The sequence below is a fragment of the Rhagoletis zephyria genome, unplaced genomic scaffold (assembly GCF_001687245.7).
Source record: "Rhagoletis zephyria isolate East Lansing unplaced genomic scaffold, Rhagoletis_zephyria_1.1 Rzeph_scaffold_00025, whole genome shotgun sequence".
Classification (NCBI taxonomy): domain Eukaryota; kingdom Metazoa; phylum Arthropoda; class Insecta; order Diptera; family Tephritidae; genus Rhagoletis; species Rhagoletis zephyria.
Window position 1 is genome coordinate 223264 of NW_016157109.1, and position 5255 is coordinate 228518.

At 35.6% G+C, this 5255-nt stretch overlaps 1 long non-coding RNA gene across 1 annotated transcript in view; it reads right to left on the minus strand.

Annotated features, from left to right (window-relative positions):
• LOC108363274 (uncharacterized) overlaps positions 1-4372 on the minus strand; it is a 17524-nt gene extending 13152 nt beyond the window's left edge. The window contains exon 1 of the long non-coding RNA XR_001847593.1: positions 4286-4372. This is a non-coding gene — a long non-coding RNA (uncharacterized LOC108363274). The remainder of the gene's footprint in view (positions 1-4285) is intronic.
• Positions 4373-5255: the final 883 nt, after the last annotated feature.

Below are 5255 nucleotides of genomic sequence, written 5' to 3' on the forward strand. Positions count from 1 at the left end.
CCCCCCCCCCCTAAATCAGTTATCAGCGGATTTCTACCACATTGTGGTAGATCTACCACTTTTTTGAGCATCTACCACTCAAGGTCAGAAATCCACCACATACTCGCGTTTTTGAGTAGTTTTAAAGCGCAGTTACCCACGGACGTAAAAACGGAGAACGTGTTAAAGCGCATTTACCCACGGACGTAAAAACGGAGAACGTGTTAGCTGACACGATCTATCTTATGGGATCTGCGTGTTAACAAAAACTCACCACCGCAGGACCGTGACGTACACGTTGCTTCTCTCTCTTTCTATCAACAGCACACTTGATATCTTTCTACGTACTTCTACGCTACGCTACGTACACGTTCGTGGGTAACCGCGCTCTTATTTATGCTCGACATAATTTTCTTAATTTTAAGAGCAAAAATTGTCCAACACTAAATACTATAATGTAACACGAATGGTATAATACATAAAAGTTTCCGCATTCCCGGCGGCGATGAAACTGCTCAAGTAAAAGTAAACAAAGCGGATAAAATAAACAGTAAAATAGTAAATTTTCTCAATAATCAATTTTTCGACAGGAAACATGGTTTTATTGTGTTAAATTGCAAAATAAATGATTTATTAAAAGAATTATAGCGAAAATTAAATAAAAACGGCGATTTTTGTGAAAGTGTTAGCAAATTTAAGTGCATCTAAAGTTTCTGAGGCGTTGTTTACTTTTACTTGAGAACTGTCAAAATCAGTAGATCCCAAGTAGCGGAACGTGCCACATTTGTTCGCTACATCGTGATGTGTTAAAAAGAAAAGCTGGCAGCACTCCGCAAGGTGGCAGAAATCTCTTAAAATATGTTCGAAAAATATTTTGATATGGAAAAACTGCTTTACACTGTCAAGGAAAAAAAGTGCCAAACCTTAATGTAATTTTTAGCAACTTCAATCTTGCACTTTATTATACTAAAATAAAACATTTTTTGGAGTCTAATTAAAAAGTTTACAATTTAGGTGAAACCTTGCAGAATATTTTAATTTTTGTACAAAGTTTGATCTAAAACCTGAGATTTACATTTTTTTTAAATCTACCACATTTTTTTGCAGATTCTACCACACAGATTTTTTTTTTGAGTCCGATCACTGCTTTAAATACGGCCTTTGTCGACAGTACGACTGTCGCTAGTTTTCCAGGTCTACGCTATGGGCGCTTTTATTTTAAAGTGTGTTGCGAGAAAGAAGAGACAGAGAGCGATGTCTACATATTTTTGAAATCAACTACCGTCTAATGTCTGCAGCAAGCGGAGGATAAGGAAGAACAACAGTAATTTTTATAACTAACTGAACTTAGAGGAATCTTAATCGTGTAAACGACCGCTAAACGAGACTAACTGATGGGCGAAGAAAAATAGAAGCATTTGTCTTTAGGTTATCTTAATTTAGTAACAAAAAGAAATAAGATTCAGATTGATCCGATTAGGTGACACTTAAGATATATAAACAGTTTTGTGTAACCTTTGAAATTACGCTTTACTGCCCTATGATTTCCTTTCATTGCAACTTACATATTTAGAGTGGAATGAATGTGCACTTTTTATAGTTCTTTTTCGGAAATCTGAGGAGTATTTTCAGGGTTTGAATTGAAAAAATTTCTGCACACAAACCAACTCAGATCAGCACTTATGAGCGTTTTCCAACTACATACATAAGTATGTATATCTACATAAAGAAATGAATTCAGAAATGCATTGATTGAAAAAAATATATAAAAATTAATTAAACTCTTTTAATCTGCATTGTGCCCCCGTTAAGAGCAACACAGGAAGTTGGCTCGGAGTTTGGCAATCCATTTGGCGCTTGGACAAACGCAGGATTATACTCATATTGATGAACAGTTCAGTTATTATATGACTTTGTTCTTTAGGTCTTGCATCATAGCTTTGAACTCACTATATGTTAGACAGTTTTGTTTCTTCTTCCTTGTCCTTTTGATGGCGAGGAACGTTGCATTTATGTATGTACGTAATGTATATATGTATCCTTTTTTCAAAATAAACAATTAACCGGTACCTCAATACAAAAGATAATCAATAACAAAAGTGGCACTAATGCTATCGAGCAAAACAGTTAAATTGCAACCAGTTGGCTCAGATCTTCTATTGCAACAATAGCGTAAACGGAAGTGCATACAAATTGAAGGCAATCTGTTACTGGTGAAGCTAGAAGTCTGTTCTTGGACAGCAGCATTACATTTATTTTCATGGACCTCCTTCGTTATTATTTTCTTTTCTTATAACTTTGTTTGCTTTACTTCGCTTCTTTACGCCTACTTGGAAAAATAATGAAAAATGATTCTGCGTAAAGGATAATAGAAGGAAGTCAAAATTGAATCTTTGAATACGAATCCACAATAGATTCCTTACAATTATTTAATGAAGAACCCGTTAGAGGAGTAGAATTGCAAATTGCATGGTTTTAAAAAGCCGCTAATATGTTAACCATTTACATTGCAATCTCTCGAACACTCATCCAGTTCCATTTCAGTGGCACGAAATTGGAAATTTTGCAGCAACACTAAGAAATTTTCGATGAAATAAAGTCTAAATAAAATATGGCAAAAATTTTACGCTTAAATACTTTAAACTCGGGTTCATGACAACATGGTCGTTTGTTCCCAACTTTATGCATACCCAGTTGAGGTAAACTTGAAGTTCCATGTTGGTGTCAGTTACTCCACCTGAGCTTATACTACGTTCAACTCAGAGTTTAAAATAATTTGCTCAATATTTCGCACCTCAATTTTAAGTTTAGTTGAATACTAAATTTACATATGTATATGTATCTTGCTGAGACTTACATAAAAAAAATACGCATGCAAAATATAAATAAATAAAATCTTAAAAATGTCAGGGTATGCATATTTTTCACACTGCCTCTATATTGGTAATGGTTCTTAGGAAAAATAGATATGAATAATTTCAATTGAGGGATTAGCTAAAAGAAAGTTCAATTGCCAAACAGAAAATAATAGCGACACGAAATTAATCTAAGACGAAGTTTTTAAAGAGGTAAACTTCATTGATTAAACATCTGCAGACTAGTTAATTTACGTTCGTTTTCTTTGAAATGCTCTCTCTAAACTTTGTATTCTGTTGCTAAATCGCAATTTAATAACTAAATATGTGTGTATGTGTGTAGTATGAGAAAGTCAGAGATAATTTAACGCTTAAGTTGGCGTTTTGTGCATATGTACATATGTTGGCAGCATATCTGTCGCATCCGTCGCATGCCGCATTAGGGTAAATCGCAACCAGTAGCATTGATACGCGTAGTGTGAAGATCAAGGATTTTGGGGCTTATCACGGGGTCGGCCACTGCACCTTGCACATAGCCCGAAATTTAAGTAGCGAATAATTTAGCTCATGCTGAGATCTTGTTTTTTTGCGAACTCGTTCGGGCAGCAATCAAAATACTCTTCAAAATACATACACACATATGCACTACTGTGAGTACATGTATGCGTACGACGTATGTACGTACATTTTTGAGTATCAACATGTTATCATTCCTGCAAAATGAATTATAAAATACTTATGTACGCCTGGTTGATAGTATATGTATCTTTGCATGCATATGAGAACATATGTTTGCCTGTACCCTGCAGCAAAAAGGCGGCCAATTTTCCGAAAAGCACCAGGGCCTCACCGATTAAAATTTGACCGGTTAGAATTGGACATTTGTTTGCATCAAAAATATTAGCTTGCGACCAGTTTGTAAAACTATAAACAGACAGCAGCGTTGATCCGGATCAACTAGGGAATTAACTGCAGTTGATCCGGATTCAGTCCGAGTTAATCCGGATCAACGCTGCCGTCTGTTTAAGCTTTAATGAACCGTCATAGAGATAAGCAAAAAAATTAAACTATCACAGATTTATGCATACAGAATGGTGTTCTTTAGAAATTTTTATCGAGAATGAGTTTAGCTCAAAAAAATTTCTAAACAACAACACTGTGTCAACCAATCGCTCAAAGTAAACATTTGAAAACACATTTAGATAGCGTGGATGTAGCTGGGTGCGCAGAGATGGTCGCTACTATTGATTGTGCCGTCTCATAATCTCGAATCCCATTGGCGGAACATATAATTTTTATTTAAATTCTTATTTTTCGGTTTTTCTCAATTACGAAAAAGCATCCGTGAAGTACACAACGAAATCGTTTCAAACGAAAAAATCTATTACAATTAAAATGTAAATGGACTAGTCTAAAACCAGATAATAAAGAACAATTAACCACAATAGGACATCTTACGGTGAGTTGTTGAAGCGGTCGTTTTCCAATGACACGCCAATGTTAAAAATGATAGTTGAAACCATTGGCAGGGGAATTATGAGGGACCAGTACTGGCAGTATGGACTATCCGAAGGCTAACCTAGGGTTGGTCCAAATTGCTACAGGGTATCTGCATACATACATACTTATGTATGTACATGACTATCATCTTTTCTATTTTTGTCAATTTTATGAGGCTTTTACTGTCAAAGAGTGCACGTAGTGAGTCGACGATCCATTGCTGTGCTGATGCGCTCGATCTGATTATTGAAGCCACATGAATGGCGCCAGGGAACAAAATTTGCATGTGTATGTTACATATGTATATCGTCGTTTTGAGTAATAATACGCGTATCGTCATTCTGCAAAACCACGTAACTGACATTGGCTGCCAAAAATTGGATTTGCTCACACAAGCTCTTGGCTCAATCCTTATCTATTCGTCGTGAAATATACTAGCCAGAAATGCGATTGCGTTACAAAAAAGAGAACCATTTTGAAATATGAGTGTTTTTACGCTCTAGAAAACAATTTCTACAACTTAACATACGCGGTTTTGCATTTTGCTGATACGCGGTTTTGCATTTTGTTGATACGCGGTTTTGCACTTTAAACGACGATATGTACATATGTCTGCAGGTATGTTGTGACCCGGTGGGAAATGTTGATTAGGCAGGGACTAAGGCTGAATATTTTCTTTGAGTAAAGCTAACTACATTTCAATGACGATGGCCGCGAAATAGTCGAGGGTGGTTACCTCTGCATTGGATATCAACTAACCTGTAACTAACTACTTTTGGACATGATATATCAATAAGAAAATGAACTGCAGAAAGAAAGTGTATTCAAAGTAAAATTTGTATGAGGATATTTAAATAGAAACTTTATAAACAAAACAATTTCCGATTACTTCTGCATTACTTTTCAACTAGTTTCAAGTTA